This window comes from Ochotona curzoniae, unplaced genomic scaffold, assembly GCF_017591425.1.
Source record: "Ochotona curzoniae isolate NIBS_2020 unplaced genomic scaffold, NIBS_Ocur_1.0 scaffold_2587, whole genome shotgun sequence".
Taxonomy (NCBI): Eukaryota; Metazoa; Chordata; class Mammalia; order Lagomorpha; family Ochotonidae; genus Ochotona; species Ochotona curzoniae.
This window is the reverse complement of record NW_024467096.1, coordinates 29,581,107-29,590,992: the sequence shown is the minus strand read 5'-3', so window position 1 is coordinate 29,590,992 and position 9,886 is coordinate 29,581,107.

Below are 9,886 nucleotides of genomic sequence, written 5' to 3'. Positions count from 1 at the left end.
AGTTGGACAGCTGTCCTTGCCAAGATGTTCTTCCTGTAAGTTTGCAGTGGCCTTCATACAAGGGTGCAGTTCTAGCGGTCTTTTGTACTCTTGTTATTCCTGGATCAGATCCCTTCCTTCATATCCCCCAGCTTCGTTATTATTATAACTGCATTTTGATTCTGACAACTTTCCCAGAGGCCAGCTTTAGAGCTCATGGGAGCAGTTTCATTACAGGCTGGGAAGACTCTGAGAGCAGCCTAGATGAGAGTAAGTGGAGAGAACTAGTGAAGCGTGAGCTCAGCCTTCCAAAACTGCTGGCGAAAGCAAAGAATGGCTTGGGAAACAGCAAGAGGAGAGCAAGATGAAAGAGCCCCTTCTTTGGAGAATGGTAAAGACTTAATTAGAGAGAGACTGAGGTATGAGTATCAGAGAAAAAGAGAGGGAGAGAAGGAGGAGGGTTTAGATTTACTTGTTTTTATCGGGAAGGCAGGTCTTCAGAGAGAACAAAAAGCAGAGAGAATGATCTTCTATCTGTTGGCTCGCTCCCCAAGTGGCCACAATGGCCAGAGCTGAGCTGAGCGAAAGCCAGGATCCAGGAGCTTCTTCCCTGTCTCCCATATGGGTGCGGGATCCCAAGGGTGCAAAAGCCTTTGGCCACATTAAACACCTGATATTAAAAATAAATAAATAAATAAATGTTAAACACACACATGACAGCTCGATCAGCTGAAATACCCCAGACTCTGCAGGAACTGTGAGCCCAGCCCGTTAGGACAATGTTCTTCAGCAAGCAGCTCTCCAAAGCACCAATACAGGAAGATTCTTCAACACTTGTTATGTAGGGATGGAATATATGCTTCTGAATTAGAAATAGGGGTAGGTATGGAAAAGAGACAGAAAGCAGGAGCCTAGCATTTGAACGGTATTGTATGTGCACACTATACTGTATTACGTATCATATGCATACAAAACTAAGCAGAGATGCCTAGAGAAGGGGGCAGGGAAAACTGGGCAAGCGGAAATAGAGAGAGAGAGAGAGATCTTTCACCTTATAACTTTTGATTTTTTGAGCCTTGTGAGTATAATGAAACACCAAACTTTAAAAAGAGAGGAGTCGGTATGATGGTTCAGTTAGCTAATCCTCAACCTGCAAGTGCAAAAACATATCAGTTGGATTTCATTATGTTGAGAGAATGAAAATGTAAGTCATGGACTTGGGAGACAGATTGTCAAAGCATCTACTGGATAAAGCACATTCACAGAAAAATGCATAAAACTTAACAATTAGAAATGCAGGCAGACAGGAGGAGGCTTGTATCCCAACCCTGAAGACTCCCAGATCCTCACCAAGGACTGTCAGTATGAACACCGAGGACTACATCCCAACTGCCAAGGAGACCACTGGGAAATGGAATGCCTTCAAAGGCCAAGAACTCTGAGGTCACCCACCTCCATTTGGATCTACCACATGGGATGGAAGAAGCCCAAATCTTGCCTTGCAGGACCCAAGGTCATCGGAACAGCTACGAGGAGCACTGAGCAATACACAGAAACAGAAGAACAGTAAACTTCCTTCGGAACTAGGGAGAGGAGCTTTCTCTGGTCCTTGCCTGGTTCCAACTTTGGGTCCCTGCTGGGGTCCGTGCAGTGGGTGTGGATGACACACGAAGGTGTGAAGAGAACAGCTCCCCTGTGTGGCAAGGCTCGGCGGAAGTCTCTCTCACCACCTTGATGCTGTTTCACCCTCTTTTTGCATGGACACTCAAGCACCCCACTAAGAATTCTGTTTTCCTTTGAGACATTGTTGTTTGCCCCTGTGAGACAGTTTTGCAACCAATGTGAGCTTGAGAGTTAATGTCATTGATAATGTCTTGGTGAGTGGGCCTTTGACAATTTACACACAGGAGCACAATTAAGCCCATGCCATTTTTGGATACCTTATTGGGTACTTGACCATGGCCTCAGAATTTGGCCCAGACATGCAGCACTCCTTCTGGGAGGGGGCTTGAAAATATCCTAAATATTAATGCAAGTGATGGGAGTAAGAGCTGAAACTGCTATGGCAATAAATATAGTTATTGTTATCTCAAAGGCTAGCCTGTCTTTGCAATTTTTTTAGAGCATAAAAAATGTAATTGTTTTAGCTGCTTTTATGATTTTTAGCTAAAGGAATTAAGGATGCTTTTATTAAAGAAAAATGCTTTTGATTATTGTCATTGTTTATGGGGTTGTAGAGTCTATAGTTGTAGAGGGATTTTATATTTGAAATTTCTGTTTTAGATTTTAGGGTTTTTTTTCCTTGTAACCTATTTTCTCACTAAATAATGGGTAAACTGTAGAAATAGAAATGTGGTAGGAATGTACTACTGATTAGCAGGTAATCGCATGTGCCTGGGCCTTGGAGTCCCGGCTGTCGCTCCAAGGCTACTGTTGAAGAATGAATAATGGCTTGCTTTGAAGTATATGAATACAGTATTTTGCAGAATTATCTTTAGGGGCACCTGCTTAGCCTTGAAGTGCAGATGTAGAGACCAAATGTCTGCGCATGCCCCCTTAGTCTTGAAGTAAAAATAAAATAATTAGTTGTTTATGTAGCAGCTTGTGAGGTGTCTGAGAAAATAAAAAGGACAGCTTTTTCTTGAGTTGGTGTGAGAACGCACCAAGTGTCAGTGTCTGTGTCTTTCTTTATCGCTGACTCCACACACCTTTCCCAAGCTCTGAATTCGGCTGGAGCTGGATTCTAGCAGGTCCCCACCCTCACTGGTAATTGTAAGGACTTATTCCAATATCCCACCCTGGACCCTGCGCCATTTCTTCTTCCTCACAGCTCACGAAATTCACGCCAGTCCAGCCATCCACCAATCAGTTGTAACCTGGCATTTCACCTGAGAACCCCACCCCCAATCTCCCAGCCCCTTCCCCAACTCCACCCACTCACCAATCATCCCCAGGCACTAATCCTCTGGGGCCTGCCCTCAAACCCTCCTAATCCATGCCCCCCACACCTGGCAGACAAAAAAGGCCCCCAGGTGCGGCTCTCTCCCTCTTCTTTGCTCTTCCCCTCTCTCCTTCCTTCTTCTGGCCTCTCTTCCCCCGTTCCTGCCCCGCTGGAATAAACCTCCTAAGATACCTTGTTGCGTCTGGTGTTTTCAGCTCACCCTAAAGAACCAGGTTGCGGGAATTAGCTGCACATAAAGTATCGCAATATTGTATGAACTAGAACTAGAACTCTACCACCTTTTTAAATAACTAACAGCAATGACCATCAGGATCGCTCCGGAAATCCCTCAAAACTAACAAACAAACAAACGAACAAACAAACTAGAATAGACAGAACAACAAGGAAAGTTTAGAAACAGACAGGAAACGGTCAGTGGGGATGCACTTACAACCCACTAGGTGGGACACAAAGATTAGTTACTCCTCTCTAGGGTATTGAAGATTTCTCTGCACACCCCTCCTAAAACTGTTCTGCACCTAAAGTGTTGGCACATGTCTTGTTAGAGTTATAGAATTAGACTACCCCAAAAACAGCCAGTTTCGGCAAAATCATGCTTCAACGCTATAAACTGCTAAATGCTAAAATGAAAACAGACATGAGACAGCTGAATAGTAATCTATAGCCATTTTAAGGTGTATAGAAACAGTTATATCTAAACTAATAATTGCAATGTCAATGTAGAAGTCACAGGATGTGGTTCAGAACTTGCAATCTTTTTTTCCCCTCTCTTTTAACATACTGGTTACTCAATACCAATACCATGTCAACTAATTCCATAACATTATAAATTGTTGCTGATGTTATGTCGGGGCTTTTAATTGATTGTGATGAAACTCTGCCGGCTCTACCTTCAGACCAGAGATGGTCTTCCCAAGAAACCGTTGAACTTATCTGGACAATTAAGATGCTGGACTTTGTACTTGGTAGATGCTTGCAATGAAAGAATCTCAACTGAATTTGAACTGTGGTAATGCAGCAAGGTGGAAGAATTCACCATGGGGGGGTGGTGCGGAATCCCAGTGCCTCACATAATGCAATGTAATTGATAAAAAAAAAAAAAAAAGAGAGAGAGAGAGAGAGGTTTTTTTTTTTTTTTAAAGATTTATTTTTATTATTTTTTATTGGAAAGGCGGATATACAGAGAGGAGAGACAGAGAGGAAGATCTTCTGTCCGATGATTCACTCCCCAAGTGAGCGCAACGGGCCGATACTATGCCGATCCGAAGCCAGGAGCCTCTTCCGGGTCTCCCACGCGGGTGCAGGGTCCCAAAGCTTTGGGCCGTCCTCGACTGCTTTCCCGGGCCACAGGCAGGGAGCTGGAAGGGAAGCAGGGCTGCCGGGATTAGAACCGGCACCCATATGGGATCCCGGGCGTGCAAGGCGAGGACCTTTAACCACTTGCGCCACCGCGCCGGGCCCGAGAGAGAGATTTTTAAAAGAAAAATGAAAATGCAATTCTGAGATGGATACAGTATCTAAGACACCTCAGCAAGGAGACACAGAAGGCATCGGAGCATCGAACAAGCCATTTAAGCCATTTCACATTGTGGGAAACGGTAAGATACTGCTGAGCACCTACCAGAACAGGCAAACTGAAGCATTACCAATGCTGCGGAGCAACAGCAGTGCGCATTTGTTCTGGGGCAGACACAAAATGTACGGTCAGTTTGGACAACAACTCTGTAGTCTCTTCCCAGAGTCGGGGATGGGGGTGTGGAATATGATGCACGGAAGCAAATGAAGAGTCAAAAATGCCAGCAGTTTGCGCTGTGTGATCAGGGAGTTCCTGATTGGCCCTTTCCGGGGTACCTGGCAGGTCAAACTAGCTTAGCAGTAAAGCGAAGCTGTCACTGCCTTCCCACTCTCGTTCTTTCACGGCTGTGGTGGCATCTTCGGCACAATACAGCCACCGTGCAAATGCAGAGGCAGCTTTGGGAATCTTACTTTCTTCTGTTACACCACACACGCAACAGATTTTCTAAAAACGTACAACAGCACCACTTGTCTCACAAAATGTTTGTTTTGCAAGATAGCTACTCCTCATAGAGACTACTTGATGTGTGTCATATATAACCTTAGTCTTTTTAAATTGATATCTGAACATTTTTACTCTTTTGATGCAATAGATTTTTGAGAGCAATAACCCCCATAGACAGAGCTCTTTGGCATTTACAATACTGTTTAAAGAGTATGCAAGAGTTCCCAAGATCAAAAAGTCAGGGAACAATTGTTTTAGAGTGGCTGACATGCAAAGTCCTTTGATAAAAGCTGGCTGACAACAAAGAGGCTTTATTGACAGAAAACAATGTGCTAAAAAGAAAGGATGATGGCCAGGCTTCAGAGATGGAAGCAGCTGGAATTCGCCGAGAAAACCCCGGCTGCAGAAGGGAACCAGAGGCACAGCGATTTGACATTGTCTCCAGGGTGTAAATCATTGATGGGTTCACCGTGCAGGGGCTGGGTTGGGCAAATATGATTGCCTAGCAACATCAGCAGTAAGTTGCTGGAGACAGAGGTTTGACTATATTTAATAATAATGACACTCTAATTGCTTCAAGCACTTGGGGGACACTGTCCAAATCCCATCTGGCCCTATTAGCCAGTTATTATTCTGCCATTGTGTGTCCATTTTGCTCGCACAGAGATTAGAAAGCCACAGAAGAGAGTGTGGGCCTTTGGGTTCTGTTTATTCCCACATTCACCCAGAAATTGCTGTATGAGACCTTAACCCCTTCAAGCCTGTCCTGCTGAAAGGGAGCAATGGACTTCTGGGAGCTTCTGGGGGTTTGGCTCCAACTCTGGCAGTGTGGCTTCCTTCATCAGTTGCCATAGTTTAAGTCTGATTTTCCAGCTCTTTCAACACCTTTTGGAGCCATTTATACTTTTGTAACAAACTCTAGGGTATTTTTTTTTTGAAGATTTACTTATTTTTATTGGAAAGACAGATATATGGAGAATCAAGAGACAAAGATCTTGCATCTGCAGCAAGGGCTGGAGCTGAGCTGAACCAAAACCAGGAGCCTTCCAGGTCTCCAGCATGTCAAGAACTTGGATTAAATTCTTCAATGACTCATAGACCATACAGTAGCATCATTTTTTGCAAGAAGGTTCTTAAGTTTCATTGCTTCAGCTACATGTTAGTCATTTAGTAGCATGTTATTCAACTTCATGGTGTTGTTAATTCTTTTTTCTTCCTGATGTTGGTTTTGTTTTGGGGGCTTTTTATTTAAGGGATATATAGTAGTTGTGTAATGCAGACTGTCATGTCTAGTAACATGCTATTTAACTGCATGGCATTGTAAATTTCTATTTTCCTTTCTATTATTGATTTTGTATCATGACTTTTCATTTGAGGGGATGTACAGTAGCTGTGAAACGGAGACTAACATATCCAGATGTGAGGATACAATGTAGCATGCATCTCTACTTCCAGACAAAGATGGACTTACAATGAAACTGTTTACCATATCTTGACAATAGGATGCTGGATACTCTGCCATTGTCCATGGCCGCAGTGACGGACATATGACTGTATGAAGAACTATACTTTAGTAATAATATAGAGGAACTGGGGAGGGGGGAGCAGGGAATTGGGACTGGGATAAGAATACCAGGAGCCTATGGAACTGTATCATAAAATGACAATAATAATAATAATATTAAATATTTAAAAAAATAAACCTCTGCTGTTTTCCCAGGCCAAAAGAAAGAAGCTAGATGGATAATGGAGCAACCAGTACACAACCTCTGTGCTTGCAGGCAGGCAGAGGATTAGCCAATTGAGCTATTATGCCAGCCCCACACTTTAATCTTCTTTTCCAAACAGAGAATGAACCTTTAACCAAAGACTTTACCAGGCAGAAATGGTTCCTATTTGCTGATAGTCATTTCTTCTTTAAATGAAAATTAAAGTACATAAAAGAGTTAAATTAAAATGAGAATTGAGTACTAAGACAGCTAACACTTGAGACAAAATTTGTGAAGTGTAGCACCCAGGACACGAACCAGCACCCATATGCGGTCAGAAGATTAACCTATTTCTTCTTACAGTAATGAACGATGGATCTAGTGTCTCCACATCTTTATCAATGCCATTGTTTTTAGCCAGCCCAGCAAGGGTTGACTCCACCATTTGAAGAAAATTATGGTTAATGTCAAAATAACTTGAATCCTTAGAAGTTCATGGAAGTGCCTTGTAATGCTTTCATTTTCATGTTGAGGGACCACTTTTGGCTTATGTAAGGGCAAAGCATTAAGAAGTCAATGCTGTGCCATCAAAAATAACAAGCAATATTTACCTATGACTCATAAGGACCTTTCCACATTATCCACGTGTGCATAAATGGATGGCTCCTAAAAATATCTGGGTCCAGCTTGCAAATGCCACCATGTATATATTTACCCAAGGCTGTCTCTGGCTGCTGAAGTCTGCACACAAGCCAGGTCAGGGATTTAGCACATTCCAAGAGCAATCTTCAACCAATGATTGTTGGGAGGCAGTCAATAAATACTCCAAATGGAATAAAATGTTTCAACACTCTTAGTTTTAAAAATGTACTTCATGAATCATGAAACTCACATTAAATGTATATTTCACATAAAGACACATGTCAAATTCACGTGAAATATACACTATTTTTTTTTATATTTTGTAGTTTTTTTGTATATTCACACAATTGTACAAGCATCATTGCTATCTCATTCTGAAACACTTTCATCACTCAGAATAAAAGCCCTGTACCCACTAGCTGTCATCTGTCCCCAATGACTACTAATCTACCTTCTCTTTTTATAATTTGACTATTCTGAAATTCAATATAAATGGAATAATATAACATATGATTTTTGTGATTGCTTTCATCCACTTAACACGGTGTTGGCAGTATCCATCATATGATAGTAAAAACATTCAGCATTCATTTCTTTTATTACTAAACAGTATTTCATTGCATGGCTATACCTTACTTTTGTTATTCACTCGTCAGTTTGTGGACACTTGGGTTGTTTCTCTCAATGCTGCTGTGAATGATCATGTACAAGTTTTAGTATGGACATAGCTGAGTCCTACAATTATTCTGTATTTAACTTTTTGAAGACTGGAAAGTAATTTTCCATGGCAGCCACCCTAGTTTTCAATGTTACTAGCAATGGATGAGCATTCCAGTTTCTCCATATTCTACCACACATTCTCATCACATTTACTACTGTAGACATCCTACTGAGTGTGAAGCGATGCCTGTGTGTAGTTTCGATTCTCTTGGCTTAATACGGGGTGATGTTCACATATTTTCTTATATTTACTGCCCAAGTGTATATCTTTTTAGGAGAGATATTTGTTCATGTCATTGTCCATTTTCAATTTAGATTATTCATCTATTCATTGTTGAGTTTTACCTGGGAGGGTAAGTTTTCAAAAGATCCATTTATTTATTTGAAAATTAGAGAGATAGAGATTTATCTTCCATCCACACTTTTACTTCCCAGGTAGCACCAAAGACAGGAACCTGGGACTTCTTCTAGATTTCCCATATGGGTGGTAGGGACACATCTTCCAGTGCTTCTCCCAGGTCAGTTAACAAGGAATTGAGTTGGAAGTGGAGCATGAATCTGAGCCCATATAAGATGCCAGAGCTTCAGGTGACAGTACATGCCTGCTCCAGGGAGGATACTTTTGAGGTGTGCTTGTTACACTGTACTCTGTGGGATGAAAGTTCATTGGATGACACTGGAACGCATAATTCTGGAGACCAGAAGTCTGAAATGCATCTCCCAGGCTGGTATCTGGGATCAGAAGCACTGCTGCTCCAGAAGACAGTGTTTCCTGCCTCTTTCAACTTTCAGAGTCTTCCACATCCCCTGACTCATGGGCCCATTCCTCTGTCTCCTACACCAGACCCAGTGTTGCTCTAGCCTCCTCTGACTTTTCTGATTCACCCATCTTGGAAGGGTATTTGTGACCACATTGAGCCTATCAAGAAAACCCAGCATGACTCCCATCTCAAAAGCTGTGCCTGGGTAGAATCAAGATGGCAGAATAGGGTAAGGACATGTTTAAACGGACGGAGAAATATTTAATCAGGATAAAGCAGAAAGGACACATTCCAGGAAATAGGAGAGGACAGAACAGCAGCAGAGGGGTACCTGGAGACTGAAAGACACAGGAAAGCAGTGGACACATCGGTGTGGTGTTGCAGTGACGGATACTCCAGCAGCACTCAGCAAATGGATCTGAACTCCACCAGCAGCCAGAACTCCACCAGCAACCAGGTAGAAAGGGACTTTCACTGGGAGGTTGGGAGCTTGGGAGGTGAACCCAGGCAAAGAACTGTCTGTCCTGCTGGTCCATTTGACTTAACCAGGAGCAGAGACAAAGCTCCAGATCCCAGACAGACAGTGCGAGGACGGGGTGGATTTCACAGTCCAGTCAGCCCCCTAGAGCCAAATTGGGTGCCATTTTGCTTAAGGAGGAAAAGGCAAGGGAAAGGACTGAGCATATGCTGAGCTGGGAGTGAACCCATTTCTGACTCAGTGAACTGCACCATCGTGGCATTCTACAGGTCCCACCCAAGACAGGTCTGGATAGCCCTCAGACCTGACAGCCAGCAGATCAAGAACTATAGTAGTGGTACGTCCAGTGCCATTTTGTACATGTGTCAAAAACATTAGGACTGCAGGGACAACAGTGAACTGCACATGTGCTGAGCTCGTGAGAATTCTCTGAATTCTGTGGATTGCACTGGTCCCACAGGAAAATAAAACCAACTGTGGCATCGTATGAGTCAAAATAGGCCCATGTGGCACCCAGACCAAACGTCCAGCAGGTTCTGACAAGATCAGCGCCACCAACAACCTAGCTATATAGGATACCTGGTTTCTCTCTAATTCTGAGGACCAACCAGAAGT